This window comes from Cupressus sempervirens, chromosome 6 (genome assembly GCF_028749045.1).
Source record: "Cupressus sempervirens isolate cs-2001-9-10 chromosome 6, ASM2874904v1, whole genome shotgun sequence".
In the NCBI taxonomy this organism is placed as follows: Eukaryota; Viridiplantae; Streptophyta; class Pinopsida; order Cupressales; family Cupressaceae; genus Cupressus; species Cupressus sempervirens.
The window spans coordinates 716,952,273-716,970,342 of NC_143123.1; the positions used below are offsets into that span (position 1 = coordinate 716,952,273).

The 18,070-nt window shown below is 38.3% G+C and overlaps 1 protein-coding gene and 1 long non-coding RNA gene across 5 annotated transcripts in view; one reads left to right on the forward strand and one right to left on the reverse strand.

The window, feature by feature from the left end:
- Positions 1-18,070, forward strand: part of LOC149554300 (uncharacterized) — a 53,991-nt gene that overhangs the window by 11,150 nt on the left and 24,771 nt on the right. The window lies entirely within an intron of this gene.
- LOC149554301 (uncharacterized) overlaps positions 1-18,070 on the reverse strand; it is a 45,845-nt gene that overhangs the window by 6,822 nt on the left and 20,953 nt on the right. The window lies entirely within an intron of this gene.

An 18,070-nucleotide genomic window follows, 5' to 3' on the forward strand; every position in this document is an offset into this window, starting at 1 on the left:
CAAACAAAAACCCAGTTGAGCTCTCGAAAAACCCACCAAGAATCTATAATTAAAAAAAAAATCCAAGCCCAAAAATTAGGGTTTTGGGCAAAATCTTATCCGATAGCAAAACAAGTTCCAAATAATGGCGGTTTGGGCAAAAAAGTTGCAAAAACTGGGTTAAAAAATGGCAGTTTTAACAGGCGATCAATGCTAGAAGGAGGTCACAACAATATGGAGGAATGGTGCATATAAACTCAAAAAACCGATGCCTAGAGGTCACGCGAACAGAGTAAAAAGAGGCATTGATTTTTCTAATCATGGGCATGAAAAATGACCTTTGTTTTTGCGATTTGCAGAGCAGTTATCAGGCGTGCGACCAAGAGGAAGAAATGACTACAAAACCCGTCGCTTGACCCCGTAAAATGGTCCAAAGAATGGCGCACATTCGGCAGAGAAAATATTGCAGAAATATTGCAAGCTCCTTTAAGATTCCAAATGTGATTTCCAGAGGAATTTGACCAAAGAAAAAGTCATGATTTGCCTTTTTTTTTTTTTGCAAAACATCCAGTTGCGATTTACAGATACTAGGATAAAAAATCCCTCGCCGAACTTTGGTTGCTTGAAGCAGGTAATTTAAGGTAGAATTAATTTTGAAAATAAAGATCTGAAAATTTCAATAAGAAATTATTATTTTCAAAAAAGGTTCAACCTTGCTTTGATACCATATTACAAAAATAATTGGTAAATACTTGTTTATTTTTAATAGAGACCGGACGGTCAATTTATACAAAAGAATAAAACGATGTTTCCTTAGGAAATGATCGTAAAGAATAGAAACATTTTATTCTAGAGAAAGCAAAAAACAAAAGCAAACTAAAGCTAACTAGATATTTACAATACATAACCATTAACTAATAATAGACGACTTATCTATTATTGTAATACAAAGCATAACTTCTGTCATTGTTCACAGTGTAGAAAGATCATGCTAAACATGAATGTTGGCATTCAATTCATGTACTTTTTGTGGTAAAGCTTACCAAAATGTGAGCATGTGCAAAAAGAAGCAAACTCTTGCTAAAGGTTCCAAGCTTTTATAAAATGACATCCAAAGAGGTATGCACTTTAGAAGCGAATTAAAAGAGTTCAAGACTATCTGCAAAAATGTGAGTGATCACTTGACTTGAGCAAATGTAAATCTAACAACTATTCCAGCTATTAAACCTAGAAGACATTGGGGTGGAAAGTATTGGAAACTCCATCCACATCTTCACACAAAGAATGACAAAAGCAAGAATAGGTTACCACAATCAAATGGGTAGGAAGCACCTAGAAGAGCACAATAGTTAAGAAGAAAACCATCCATACATATCTTCATTAAAATTGCAAGCAAATAATGGTGAGAAAATTTCATTTGATTATTGCATTAAAAAATTTAACATTTGTATAGTTTGCAAAGAACATGTTGACTTGCATTCACATGTATGGGCATTGAGTAGCATTCCACAAGTGTCTTCAAATTTGTATATGTTTCCAAATGCTCTAAGTAAATGATTTAACTCTACTCTGTACGTAAAGGAATCAATTCCACTTGTTGAGAAAACAAGGGGGATTTTAAGAAATCTACTTATCATAGCCTTGAATTTCACCATGCATTATTACTTGTATACAAGTTAATATTGTTAAGTATACATTAACTAAAATGTTCATTTGTGAATGATATGGTCTTAGTTATGATAGTCATGAGGTATAGCTACTATTGTACCCAAATATAAATTGTTGAACATTATTTTATAGCCATTAGTAATAATTGTGAATAGTTTGATTATAAGAATTTGAAAACAAGGACTAACTACAATTTGCTGCTATTATGTGACTGTGACATGACAAATATCAACGCTTCCATTGAGAGTGTCATTGCAAAGAAGAGACTAGTCATCAGTGGGTGACATACAATGAAAGACCTTGTACACATAAACACAATGGCATATAAAACGGCAACATTTAATTGTATGATAAATGTTACTAGGCTTGTAGATTTGCATATTGTTGGCTAAAATTTTTGTACGTAACTGACTACGGCTTACAAAATTGTGACTTTAGGCAACATTTCATGAGATTTCTCTCCTCTCAACAATAGGGGAGGCTCCCTTCTTACCGTAGGTGGCTTCAACAGGAACTTAATTGAAATTACAAAAAGGATGATTCTTTTGATTAATTCCTCTTTTTTCAAGAATGATTTGCATACAACTCTAGCTTTCCAACTTTTAAATAAGTGCCTTATTGCTATGATAATACCGATGACCCTGGAATTGACATAAGAACAACATCAGGGGCAGCAGTTTACTTTTTATATTTTGTGAAACAAAAACAGGAACCCAATGCCTCTTGCACTTGTCTCGAATGAAGATTGAAGCAGAATAAACAATAAAGCACAAAGTCTCTTAGGGTCCGTTTGATTCGTGGAATTGTAGAATTCAAGTTTTCTACAAATCTCAATTTAGAAAAATCAAGATTTTACAAATGTTCATTCCTATTTTTGAGATTCTACTTGTACTGTTTGTTTCACTTGGAAGATGAGTGGAAAGTAACATTTTTATGCGTAAGCTTGGAGTTGAAGGCAGACTCCAAAAAATAGTCCAATCTAATTTTTTTACACTCCTCAAAAAGCATAACCAGGTTTTGATTTTCATTTCCTAGTTGCTAGTGGGAAGTCTAGTAACCTGGTTTTGAGACAAAATTAGATGTCTGGTATTCTAATCCATTTTGCCAATTTTGAAACAAATGCAAAAAATTTCAAATCCGGATTATGAAAAAGCCAATTCCCATCATCTTCCACCAACCAAATAGACCCTTACTGGATACTCTCAAATTTAATAAAAACACTTACAACTGAAGCCCAAAGTCTTAAGCTCTAAATAATTGCAGCCACAACTATCTTTTACAAAATCTTCAAAAGTTCAAATTGGCTCTAAATGCAATAGGCAGTTCAAAGTCTGCAGGATTAAATTCAAATCCCTCTTGATCAAAACTCCAAAACTCACAATCAATATCCACAAAATGTCGTCACATGACACCTTCAATCAACACAAAGTTTGAAAGCAAGTTGCCTCTTTTATTGATAGCAACTTAGATTTACATCCAAGCACAAAGTCTTAGAGTGCATATATAAACTGGCAGAATTTTCTTGACTTGCCAAAGATGATTATTTACAATGAACTTCCTCCTTTATATAGGAAAATAGAAGAGAGAAAGGTGAAGCAAAAAGAGGAAATCCTCAACCACCTTGACTTATTCTCTAACAAACTTCTAACTAATTTGACTTATTCCGACCTTGATTTATGGCGGATGGTGATATATACTCTTGCTCCTTAGTCCACTGTAAGAGTTGTGTATCCCAGCTCACTCCCTCCGACTGCTGTAGTAGATGATGTCCAGTGTTATGCTGACGGTAGGGTTTCCTTTGAATGTTGTTGGAGGACAGACGGCTAGTCTTATTTTCAAATACCAACTCACTTTAAAATCACAGTCCGATTGGTATTATGGACCACGGCACTGGGAAAGCCGTCACACGCTATAGCTATTCTGAACGTGACATGCTGTGAGGGTCTCTTAGCAAACTCGAGATGTCATACCTCTTGCCTTACATAATGACTGGTTGGTTCTGTGCATAACGTCTGCCCTGTATTAAGCCGTGACTTCAATCTTTTCACTCCAACTTCACCTTTGCAAATACCCCTTCTAGTGGGTAATGGTGAACCCAACCCAAGACGTAGTTCAATCTAGCAGATAGAAAAATAATGCACTTCCAACTGTATACTGTCTTAGCCGTCTAAAGGAATCTAGGTGCTAATTCAATCAACCAAGCTATATTGCAAGTAAACTCCTGTGTAAACGATTTCTTCCAGAAATAATAAGCAACTGTACTTACTCATTTTCATGCCATTGCCGACTTTTTCCTACACCAATGCAAACTGAAAAATAGAGGAAGATTGGGGCTACGTCCAACTCCCTTAGTGTTTCTAGACTTGAGGGGTTTCATCCTCAATGTCTCAGACCAGTCACATTAAAGCAACCAGAACTTGGAACATTTAGTTCATAAATTCCCCTGTGTGTTGATAATCCCAATGTAAGCTTCCTTTTGTAGCCTCGAAGTGAGGGAAATCACAAAGAGTAAAGAATGTGGGATAAAACTCCATTTTCGTCCTGTAGTCACTTAAAGTCATTTTATATAGTAACTTATAACATTAAAATGACTTAATCTTCTCTCGCTTTATTAAAGTTCTGAAGTAAATTAATTTAAACTCCTATTGTGACTGGTAGACATCCTGCCAAATAATATTTTTAACCTATCAGGATGTGAAGATAGATCAAATTGGCGCCAATATGACTAGAACTGAAAAGGGGACATGATAGTCCTCCCTTCCTGGGATTGCTTGCCCTCGAGCAATCTCAATGATGGATGTTGCAATATAGACTCACCTTCCTAAGTGGTATCTTCATCAGGTAAGTCGTTCCAACAGATCAAATATTCCCTGATGGTTTTGTTGTGCAGCTTCCTCTCTCGAGTTTCAATTTCTTCTGGCACCAAAATAAGCTTACCCACTTCATCAAGCAAGGGCAAACTCATAGAAGGTACAACTTGCTGACCCGCAACCTTCTTGAGGCATGAGACATGAAAAACATTGTGAATTTGGCTATCACCCGACAAATCTAGGTCATAAGCAACTTCTCCTACCCTCCTGGTGATATAATAAGGTCCATAAAATCTAGGCTTGAGTTTCTCGGACCCACTTTTCTTCAAGGAACTCAATCTATAGGGCTAGAGACGAAGAAAAACTATATCGCCCACCTCAAAACTCCGTTCGGTGCGATGTTAATCAGCGTATAGCTTCTGCTGATTTTGTGCCTGATGAATATTATGATTGAGAGCTCTAAGGATATCTTGTTGGTCCATTATCCAATCTTTGGCCAAGGGTGCCTGACTATCCGATAATGCCAAATCAATAAAAGATAGGGCCTCATAACCATACAGAGCACGAAAGGGTGCCATCCGAATGGACATATGGTAGGTGGTGTTATAACAATACTCTCCCAAATACAGCCACTTGACCCACACCCTTTGCTGTCTTGCAATGTAGTTCCTCGAGTAACCTTCCACCCACTTATTCACTATCTCAGTTTGGCCATCAATCTGTGGATGATAACTCGTGCTAGGAGTCAATTTTGTACCAGTCAATCTAAAAATCTCCTGCCAAAAGGTATTGAGAAACCTATCGTTTCTATCACTCGCAATAGTTTTGGGTAATCCATGGAGCCGGAAAACCTCTCGGAAAAACAACTCAGCTACCTGGGAAGCTGACTAGTTTGCAGCTATCGCGAAGAAATGTGCATACTTGGTCAATCTGTCCACCACTACAAAGATGCAATCTCTGCCCTGGACCCTCGGCAACCCAGTGATAAAATCCATGGAAATATTCTCCCATCTCTGAGCTAGAATAGGGAGAGGCTAAAGTAATCCTGTAGGAAAACCTTGTTCTGACTTGTTCTACTGACAAGTCTGGCACTCTCTGACATGCTGTAATACATCATCCTTAAGCCCCTTCAACGAGAATCTCTCTCTAATCTGCCTATAGGTTTTGAAAAACCCTGGGTGCCCTGCTGCTGGTGCATCATGTATGGGGCGCATAATGTCCTTTAGTTTAGATTCGAGTACTAGGTAAATTATGTTTTTGTAATAAATAACATCATTCATTACCTTGTACCGCTCGTCCTGAAGTATACCATCTAGAATCTGACAAGCATGAGTATTTTTGGAAGACTCCACTAATAACTGGGGTCTCCAATCTGCTGAAATCTTTGAAATACAGTAACATGCAAGCACTGGGGGTCGTCGGGAAAGAGCATCAACAACTATATTATTCCTCCCTTTGACATATTCGATGTCAAAATCATAAGCCTATATCTTATTGACCCATTTCTGCTGCCTCTCGTTCAACTCCTGCTCTAGGAAGTAACGCAAACTGTTATGATCCGTCTTAACTGTAAATTTACTTCCCACCAAATACTGCCTAAATTTGGTTAAAGCGTGCATGATAGCTAGCATCTCCTTATCATAGGTGGAATATAACAACTCACTGCCCTTAAGTTTCTTGCTCTCGAAAGCAATGGGATGGCGTTCTTGCATCAATACTGCCCCTATCCCGCTACCCGAAGCATCGCACTCTAACACAAAAGGCCTAAAAAAATCAAGAAGTGCTAGCACTGGACACCAACTCATCACTTGTTTCAGCCTATCAAAAGCTGCCTCAGCATCCTCTATCCAAGAAAATGCCCCTTTTCGTGTCAAATCGGTAAGGGGGGCTGCTACCTATGAGAACCCCTTGGCAAACCGTCGGTAATAGGAACAAAGACCAAGGAAACCTCCTAACTCCGATACATCCCTAGGTGGTGGCCAATCCAGAATTGCCTGTATCTTCTCCTGATGCACCTTAACACCTTCAGCACCAATCACATGCCCCAAGTAAAGAATCTCTGTTAAGCCAAACTCGAATTTGGACTCTTTTGCAAATAAGGACTGCTCCTCCATGAGATTAAGGACCTCATCCAAATGTTGTTAATGCTCTTCCCAAGTCTTGCTAAAAATTAAAATGTCATCAAAAAAGACTAGAACACTTTTCCTAAGCTGTTTCTTGAAAATATGGTTCATGCATGACTAGAAAGTGGCAGGAGTGTCAGTGAGCCCAAATGGCATCACTAAGAACTCATAGTGTCCGTAATGGCATCTGAAAGTTGTTTTTTTGCACATCCTCCTCATGGACTCGAATCTAGTGGTATCTAGATCGAAGATCTATCTTCGAGAAATAAACTGCCCCGTGAAGCTCATCCAACAACTCATCAATGTGGGGAATGTGATACCTGTTCTTGATGGTCCTCTTGTTCAATGCATAGTAGTCTATACAAATTCAAAGGGTGCCATCCTTCTTCTTAACCAACACTACTAAAGAGGTAAAAGGGCTAGAGCTAGGTCTAATATGCCCCATATCCAAAAACTCCTTTATCGTCTTCTCTATTTCCTCCTTGTAATGTCGAGGATGACAATAAGGGGTAGTAATAACGGGTTTGGCTCCCTCCTCAAGCTCAATAATATGTTCAAACCCTCTATCTGGTGGAATCCCAGGAGGTATATCCTCAAACACTTTCTTGTGCTTATCTATAATTGTTTGAATGTCACAATGATATCGCTGCCCTGGATCCTGTGTCTCATTGGAGGAGATGAAACACTGTGTGGCCCACTCTATATCGTCACGTCTCAATATGGCCTCCATCCTGTGAGCTAAAATCAATCTGGGTCCACTATTTGGTATGGCTCTGAGGATTACCAATCGATCACCCTATAAGAACTCCAACTACATAGTCTCATGGTCAAAGGTGTACCTGCAAAGAGTCCTTAACCACTGTCTACCCAAAATGGCATCCAACCCATCCAAGTCAACAACGTAGAAGTCAGTCTCCAAAAGATAATCATCAAACTGTATCTGAAGACCAGCTACCTTCCTTGTACACCCCAAAACTTCACCGCCTGCTACCTTCACCTCAAACTCAAGAATGTCGACTACCGGTAAACCCCTCCTAGCTACCATCCATGTACTGATGAAGTTATGTGAAGCCCCTATATCCAAAAGGCATACTATGCGTTGCCCCTTAACCACACCCTGCACTCTGAAAGGATGACATGTCGGATCACTGGAAAGAGTGGCTATGACTAGAGGTTGTTCCATAATGTTCTTCTTCTTCTTATCTTCTAGGGTCTGCTCTTCAACTTCTTCCTCTTCGCTGTCCTCAGCCCCTTCACCTTCCTGCTGCTCCCCTTCATCCTCGGATAGAACCTCTACATAATGTATCTTGCCTTTCCCAAGGCATCCGTGATCTGGGGTCCACGGCTCCTTGCATGTAAAGCACAATTTCTTCCTTTTGAGCTCATTCCATGTTTCAAAATCCAACCTCGGAGGAGTGGTTTTCTGCTGATTTTTATTCCCTTGATTTGATGTAGATCCCTTGTATGGTTTCTTCGGAGGCTGTAATATAGATGAGGGTGGATCCAAATTATGAGCTATCTTGATTGCATCCTCTAGAGTGTTTGGTTTAAGAACCTTAACCAAACCCCTAAATCTATCCTGTAAACCCTTTGTGAATAGCATCACCTTTCGCTACTCTGTCATGTCTGGCACCATGTACTTATCTAATGATCCACTCTGACGTAACTAAGCCAAGTCCTTGTAATAAACCTCAATATCCTCCTGTCAAAGCGGGTGATCAGCTTAGAGCTGAAAATCTTGTATGAAGTTATGAGACCATGATTCTGCGTAACTAACCCATGATGCCACCAATCGTATGCGGCTCCCTCTAGATGCATAGTCGCAAATCTAATAGCTTCCGCTTCAGCCATTGACTTAAGTGTCACATAAGTATTTAGCTTGTGAATCCAAGCTCTAGCAGAAATCTGACTACTACCATCAAAGGTGGCAAGAGTAAGCTTGTTTATTACATGTTTTAAGTCCCTGTTAGGTGCCCTCGGTCTCCAGTCCTGCTGCTACCTATCAGCCTCCTTTTTCTGATTTAAATACTGCACAAAGGTCAAATTTTGCTTAACTTGATCCAGAAACATATCCCACTCATCAAAAGTTACCATAACATTATCCGGTAACACATTTGGGGCTGCAAGTGATACAACTTCCTCTTCTTCAACATTAAAAACTGGCATCAAAGGTCTGTCCGTATTATGTGTGTGAGCTCTAGCTGCCCGGGGAGACCTAGCTATACTTCCACCACCGCTATGATGACTAGGAGCCCTTCTTTGGACTGGAAGTAACTGCTACATAGTACCTGCTAATTGCTGAATAGCATTGGCAATGTTGTTTTGTCCATCTCTAATAGCCCATAAAGTCTCCCGTACTTCCCTGTCCTGTTCATCACCGTTATGTGCTATTTGATTATTGTTTTCTGGTTCAACCTGTTGAGTTATATCAGTGTGTTCACATGTTTCCAAAATTATTTCCTCATCCACCAAGAAACTATCTTCAATGTCAACGTGCACTGAGGAATCTGCTTGTTCCGGCTGTAAGTGACTGAATTTATGTGACCTTCTACTCATTCCTAGCTCATTTTCAGAATGAAAGAGTTATGCAAAAATTTAATCTTTTTTCCCACAAGATGGCAGGTCTTGTGACTCTAATACTACTGTAATATTCTCAGCGAATATAGGTCAAATAATAATTGTAAAGTTTTCAGCTAATACTAATCAACAATAAGATTCTGGCTATAGGAATTTCGTCAAACATTTGCCACTCTAACCATACATTAAAACATTAACACTATTCAATCCATTCAATGGCTTCTAATATAAAATAATATTGGAAATTTGTTCAGCATACAATGTTCAGTACAACATATGTCTGATAGACAGAAATTTGATTTTATATTGGCATTTGTCTTTATTACTACATGTGCTGGTAATAGCAATTATAGCATAAAGAAACACAAGGATTCAAAGATAACAGACCCGAACACAAAGAAGTATGACCTGTACTGGAAGGATTCAAACTCCACTCGGATTATATGCTGACTCTTGCTCGACTGTAGTGATGCTTCAATTCCGACCACGACTGGGAAGTATTCCGACCTTGATTTATGGCGGATGGTGATATATACTCTTGCTCCTTAGTCCACTGTAAGAGTCATGTACCCCGGCTCACTCCCTCCGACTGCTGTAGTAGATGATGTCCAATGTTATGCTAACGGCAGGGTTTCCTTTGAATGTTATTGGAGGACAGACGGCTAGGTTCTTATTTCAAATACCAACTCACTTTAAAATCACAGTCCGACTAGTATTATGGACCATGGCACTGAGATAGCCGTCACACACTATAGCTATTCTGAACGTGACATGCCGTGAGGGTCTCTTAGCAAACTCGGGATGTCATACCTCCTGCCTTACGTAATGATTGGTTGGTTCTGTGCATAATGTCTGCCTTGTATTAAGCCGTGACTTCAATCTTTTGACTCCAACTTCACCTTTGCAAATACCCCTTCCAGTGGGTAATGGTGAACTCGGCCCAAGATGTAGTTCAGTCTAGCAGATAGAAAAATAATGCACTTCCAACTGTATACTGTCTTAGCCGTCTAAAGGAATCTGGGTGCTAATTCAATCAACCAAGCTACACTGCAAGTAAACTCCTGTGTAAACAATTTCTTTGAGAAATAATAAGCAATTGTACTTACTCATTTTCATGCCATTGCCAACTTTTTCCCACACCAATGCAAATTGAAAAAATAGAGGAAGATTGAGGCTACGTCCAACTCCCTTAGTGTTTCCAGACTTGAGGGGTTTCGTCCTCAATGTCTCAGACCACTCACATTAAAGCAACTAGAACTCAGAACATTTAGTTCATAAATTTTGTTGTGTGTTGATAATCCCAATGTAAGCTCCCTTTTATAGCCTCGAAGTGAGGGAAATCACAAGGAGTAAAGAATGTGGTATAAAACTCCATTTTCGTCCTGTAGTCAGTTAAAGTCATTTTATAAAGTAACTTATAACATTAAAAATGACTTAATCTTTTCTCACTTTAATAAAGTTTTGAAGCAAATTAATTTAAACTCCTGTTGTGACTAGTAGACATCCTGCCAAATAATATTTTTAACCTATCCAGATGTGAAGATAGATTAAATTGGGGCCCATCTAACTTGAACTGAGAAGGGGACATGACATCCATCACATGTAATATGTCAATTACAAATGATATTCTAAGTGCCTTACAAGACACAAATTCTATTACATCAAGCTTTAATTGGTCTTCATGTTGCTATAGGATGCTCAATGGTCAACGTGCTCGGGTTTGGTGGAAGCTCTTGAATTGGAACATGAACTTGCATCCTTGCTTGCTCTGTAGTGAAATGGTGATTGTCTCTTCAAAAAAACATTTTGTTTCTTTTCATCTCTGTTTTGAAAACATTTTATGCATTCAATCATTCTCTCATCTCATTGTAAGCTTCATTATGTGATCGCTCTTGTTTCGTATTCCTCTTTCTTCTTTGCATGTTTGGTGTTATACATGTCGTTATTGAGTTTCTAGAAAAACCAACGCTTGTTCTTTCAAGCATAGATGGGTCCATTGGGCACAATATGAATAGGGAATTGTATGTAATGATTGAAGACAATGAAGGAGCAAATGGGTTAAGCTCAGAATGGCTAAAAAGTGATTAGAAAACCCAAACATGGGTTTTTCAACATCCATTGCATGTACAGCCAGCAAGCTTGGAGTAAAGTGAATGAGAAGAAAAAATGAGTAACACATTGGGCATAGCATGTTTTAATAAGTGCAAAAAGTGATACTCTATTCGGCAAGCACGTGGGAGAAACTTCAACCATAGGGCAGCCATATGGAGGTATATGGAATGCGTAAGAGTGGGGTTTTAGCTTGCATTCGTATGTGGAGGAAAAATGAACCTGTCTTTCCTTTGAGAACGAGATTTTACATCCGACTGCACATGCAAGTAAATAAAACCTTGCACATGCAACTTGGAGAAGAAGACAAAATAATAGAAGAAGCAACTTGACATATACAAAACAAATGCAAATCTGAAAATGGAAATGATGAGACTTGCATACACAACACAACAAATACCTTAAGAAAAATAACAAGGAATCATACCCTTTTATCAAGAGGCAAAAGAAGAAGTCGTTTTAAACACGTGAAGAATTTGAAAATGCAATCAAAGAGATTTCTTGGATTTAGAAAAATTGCAAGATGAAGTGTTTAATAGACTTCAAATCTTGACTTGATCTTTGCAAGAGATGAGCTAAAATTTGTAGCTTGCCAAAGTGTAGGAAGTTAGAGCAAAATATTGAATTATTTTAGCAACCGTTTTGACCAAACAATGTGCAACATGCAAAGAATTTGGAAGATGGCACCAAAAGCATATCAAGTGATTTAAAACACTTGAATGCAAGTGAAGAAGGATAGGAAATGCTTTTAAATTTATCTTGACTCAAACACTTGAATGTTTTAATGGTGCAAATTGCTTAAAACTAGGGCATTTTTGAGCAAAAACATGTCCTAGATGGGTTGAGAAATAAAGAAAACACTAAACAAACTCTCTTTTTGAGTAGCCCAATGTGTTCTTTGGGTGATTTTAGGCAAAAATAACCTATAGATCATAAAAAATGACCAAGAAATGCTCAAGATATGAGCATTTGAAGGCTGGAAAACCCGTTTTTGGAGAAAAAAGTCCAAAAAAATGAAGTTTTGGGAGCCAAAAACGTGTTTTTCAGGCTAAAAATTGCCACTATGAGGTATTTGATCAAAAAGCCTCATGTTATGAAGTAAAACACACTTTTGGGTTGCGTTTGCATATTCAAAACATATGCAATGGCTGGAAAAATCGCCACTTTAAATTTTAATGCACTACAAGCCATAAAAACTATTTACATGTTTAAATGATATGCAAATGGGTCTAAAATTGCCACTCTTGCTTAAATGCATTAGAAGTGAAAAACATGTTTAAAACTACATGTTATTGGATGAAAAATCGTCAGTTATGATCTTTATGTGAAAAATGGGGTTTTTCAATGCATATATATCTTCTTTTCGCATTTAAAACACATGTTATGGGATCAAAATTCGCCACATCTAGTTTTGGCTTATAGAAATGGGTTTTCTTTTACCAAAAACATATGCAATAGGGTAAAAAAAACATTTTTGTTTACTTAAGTGAAAACTCACTTAAAACATGTGTTTGCATGTTATAATAAAATGTAAATGAATATGAAAAGTCCACTTAAGTGGCAATTTTAAAAATGCATATATCATAGGTTTGAAAAACTCCACTTAAATGTATTAAAACATTAAAATGAACTTATAAATGCAAAAACATATGTAAATGGGTTAGAATTTGCCACTTACATTGATCAAATAAGTTTTAAATATGTAAATGCATATTAAAAGCCCACTTAACACATTAAAATGTGTTATCGCTTTGAAAAAGTGCACTTTAATGATGTTGGGACTTAAAATTTATCGGAAGTTGGTTTTCATATAGTGATTTGCATGTTGATATATGCAATGAATAATAAAAAGTGTCTTATGTAATTAAATTTAATATTGAACTAAAGATATTTACAACACAAAGAAAAATAAAGAAAAGACACAAAAGTTTGCCAAAAGTCGAGCGTTTGCGGTCAGAGAAGAAAAACTCACACTAGCAAACAATTTGAGAGTTAACTCAACAGAAACCTTCAAAATGAATGCCGAGATAGGATCACATAGAGTACACTTCAAGGATAGCGAATTGTTCCATGACACCTTATCAACAAATTAAAACAAAAAGGATGTGCCTACAAATCCATATGAAAATTGCGTAGAGTTGCCCCAGGTTTTGGAAGCCGAAATTGAGGACAATACCACGTGTTTTAACATATTAGGAAACTAAAACATACATTATTAAATAAGATAAAAATATGTCAATGGCTCCTTTATGGTGTCATTTTTGTCATTTTCCTAGATTTGCATGTTGTGCATGTCAACCATTGTAGCATTCAATGAGTTACAAAGCACTTGGGTTAGATCAATTCTAATTGGTTGTGGATCAGATGCCCATGCAAAGGTTACATACAAATTTGTTGGTTTTTTACTAAGTTTAGAGATTGTCCACTAAAGGCGGTGTATGGGAAGAACTGAACACCCCTTGGGAAGCAGAGAGGAACTATTGCTAGCCCATTTGGTATTTCACGAAATGATATTTTTCGGGTGCAAGGTATATTACAAGGACAACAAGTCATTATCATGCTTCGTAGTGGGCCCACTCACAATTTCGTTGGTACTACTGTAGTTGCCAAGAAAGAGCTATAGGTAGAACATGAGAGATTTGATGTTAAGGTACCTAGTGGTCATCAATTGCCTTGCACACAATTGGTTTCCTAGTGACTAAATGAGTACCAATGATTTTTATATTGTAGCACTGGATGACACTGATGTTATGTTGGCCATTCAATGGATGAAGTCTCTCGAGAAGTATTCCCAAAGCTTCAAGAGCTTAGAGTACACATTCAAGGTGAACAGGGAGAAGGTGGTCTTTAAAGGCATGCCTAAAGAAGGATCTAGAGACACTTCAGCTAGGCACATGGATGTGATTTTCAGACACAATGAAGGATCTAAACATGAAGATTATGTTGTCAATACGAGCCACAAGGAATCAAATTTTGTTCATTGCATCAAAGGGGACATTCTTAAGACAAGAGATGTGTGATGGTTTATATAAAGAGCTAGGAAGGCCAAGTTGCTAGCAGGCCAAGCAAAGCAATGTCTCCAAGAAATCAAAAAGAGCTACAATCAAACAGATCAGATAAGACAATGATATGAAGCTGATATTCGATCACTCTTCCTTCCAGCTAATGAAGGCAAGTAGAGGGAGAAGAGAGGATGAGATTAAGAAGCAAGAGGAATGTGTAGATGAGGGTGAACAAAAGCATGATTCTGAAAAATCTATTGAGGTACCTTGAATATATCATGAGAATCGTGACTGTCCTCTTTTGGAGAGCTATATAAGGATGTGACAATTAAGCACACGCTCAGGGGATCAGCCTCTAGCATTGTACTTACACATGTAAAGAGAGACATAAGTGAATCGTTCCTGGTTAAGCTGTGGTCATCCGTGGAGAGTTGGGGGGCTACCGCTTCTAGGAGCTCTCACAGTAGGGTTTAGATCTTTTGGATCAGCCTATGAGGGATTGCACATTGATGGTGGCATTGTTGATTCTGTTTTGCTTGGTTATGCAGACACTCTCAAATTCTCAATACACTTTTCCCTCAAGCTGCATTAATGGAGTATGGAGCTGCTCACTTTACAGGTCGTTTGGTACAGTTGATAAAAGAGGTTTCCATTTGTCCTTTGAGGGCAGCTGCTGATGAGAGGAGCAGAAATGTTTGAATCATATTCTACTTGTTGGAGCGTGGCATTTCAAGAAGCTCCTACCATCTCCCGCCACAGGAGGAATTTGGTGCATCGTGGCAAGTGAAATTTCCGGCAACATAGACGGTGTTCTGATTGATAACAGAAGCATATAGAAGACTGGGAGGATTGATTAAACAATCAAGATGAATTCTTTCAGATTCAGATGGAATTGTGGCATGTTTGGTGCATTGTTTCAGTGGAATCATGGTAAGCATATCACAACTCTGGACATGGTGATGTTTCCATCAGAGTGGAGCAGTTGAAACTTGACAGAATTGTGGCATGTTTGGTGCATTGTTTCAGTGGAATCATGGCGAGCATATCACAACTCTGGACATGGTGATGTTTACATCAGAGTGGAGCAGTGGAAACTTGATGGAGTAGAGCATGTCAACATACCCTGGCCCTACATTGATTTGGGAACCCGGTACTGTTGGGAGTATTAGACACTTGTAATTTCTTGAGGGTAAGTAACATCCGGGAAGAGTGGGCTGTCATGCCCCCTTTATTTGATTAAGGGGATAGATTAATAAATTAATTTAAGGCCCAGTGGAATTGAAATAATGTTATTTTTGGGCCACTTTATATTTTCCCTCCCAATTGAAATCTAAATGTTTTGGAAGGAAAAGGTTCTAGAAGGGTATACAAAAGGAGAGTTTGAGCAAAACATCAGGCATGCATGTTCTTGGATTTCTTCTTCTTATTGTCTAAGGCTTAGGAGTGAAGACTGAAAGAAGTTTTGGTGGAGTTTCTGCCACCCTAGTCTCCAAGATCAAATTCGTGAAGTTTCCACCTGGAGACAAATTTGCAAATTGGATAAGTAAAGGAAGATCTGACCAAGAAGGGTCCAGTAGTTAAGATCAGTTTGTATCAAGATTGGTGTGACTGTCAGGCAAGTCAAGGAAGAGAAAATTATGTAGGAGTGGTGTCATATAATTATAGTGGACTGAAGCATTTCAAAATTTGAAATTAGGTGGTCCTGCGAATCAATTCAGAGCACATCATGATTGAATTCTGTTGAACATTGTAAGTAGAGTGATAACCAGTGAAGTGAGGCTTTATATTGGGGCCCTATGGCAAGTGTTGACAAACACCAAAAGTGTCCTTTCACCAATCATTGAGTTGCCATCCTTGTTTGATACAAAAAAAAACAGAATTAATCCAAGTGTGTGGTGTGGATTGATTGTATTATTCACTAATTGCTTAATCATACTTATTGAGAAATCACTGGAATATGTCAGGCAATTATTGCTGGGTAGTGCAAGCAGTCAACTAACAATTATCGTTCCGTGAGACTACAAAATCTTAATCAGAAGGAACAGTTTCATTGTTCCAATATTGTTGTCCCGAAAGCAATGAAATTCTTAATCCGCAGACTTAGTCTGAGGACCTCAAGTTGGTTCACACATCAAGGATTGCAAACGGATTATCAAGCAAGTGTGATTTCAGCTCTCCATAATGCTCAAAAGAACTACCAGAAGAGTATGATCAAATAATTGAATCTATGTCTCCAACAATATTGTGACATATATGTCTCCAACAATAGCACGACATATATGTTTCCAATAAGTGTTCTACAAGAGATGTGATCAATCTGCACCTTCTTGCAAAAAGTCGATCAATTAGGCTCATAGTGAAAAGTAATTCAAGCCAGAAAAGGGAAATGATATACAAGGATGGACACTTCGTCAATTCCATCAATGCCGCATGTTGAGAACTATTTATCAAGTTTTTGGAGTGGCAATCAGCTGGCATGAACACAGCTATCTGATCCGAGCATTTCTAAGGGTAATAATAGTTTCAAGATTGGACAGACTGTCCTAAGAGCTCCCTTCAGTCCACTAACACCAGAATCATCATCTCCCACTCCTTCCAAAACATAAAATGACATAAGCAAGATGCAAATATTTTCAAATTGTATACAGTTCCAGATCCAAATAAAAATTCAAGTTGTGTGCACTTGAAGACCTCATGAGATTTCCATGTTTTGTATGTTGTTGTTTTCTGGGTTGAGGATTTATGAGTGGTGGAGAAGTAGCATACATCATTACCAAAGAAGAAGGCAACAGGCACAATTGTCTAATCCTGTTTCAACCGGATCTAAGCCCTTCGGTGATATTGCGTGATTTGTCAATAGGTCAGCAATGAATAGTCGAAGCAATAGACTATATGTTAGAATCAAAGAATAATGACACTAATGATGGAAGTAACAATGAGCAAGGTCACAGCTCATTCAATGGAAGGACTCATGTCCTCAAAGCCCGTGAAGCCCATCTTCTTGCCTAGAATTGAGCATCAAAAGAGTCATGCTCCCACATTGATCAGATCAATTCTAGTAAGATTGGTTAGGTGGGGGGTTACAGCTCGGTATGTCCCTCAAAAACTACATGGACCTAAGAATGAGACACTTGACCAACAGGGATAATAGAGACCACAATAAAAATTTGAGGAAGATAGGCAAGCTTAGTCTACCATTCTTTGATGGCTCGGGGAAGACAACACCATGTGCCTGGGTATGGAAAGTGGACACATACTTTCAGCTCAGCCCCATGCCAGAAGATGGAGCAATCATATTCACAACACTACATCCTGATAGAATTGGTCATGAGTTGTGGCATCACAAAATGGTCATGCAACATGATCAAATCACTCCATAAGCTGACTTCACAAGGAGATTTATCGAGACGTTTGATGGGAAGGATCATGAACTCAACTTCAAAGAGTTGTCACAACTGAAGAAAGGATGATCAGTTGACAGCTACATTGCCGAACTCCAAAGATTCTCAGTGTTGGTGACAAACATATTTGAAAAGAGATTAATCTTCCTATTCATAGAAGGATTTTTGGCCCCATTGAGAGGGTGGGTCAAGGCCCTTGGACCAAGTTCACTCTAGGAGATGATCAAGAAAGCTTTAGACATTGATGAGGCTAACGAGGTGTCACTACCACCATCATCTACATCCATGATGGAGGTCCAGCCATAGCCTGTCATGCCAAGTGAGGGGTAGAAGCCAAAATAGACTCCAAGGACTAGACCCCAGCTTTACTAACATACTTTACAACTTTCATTGTTTCAGTC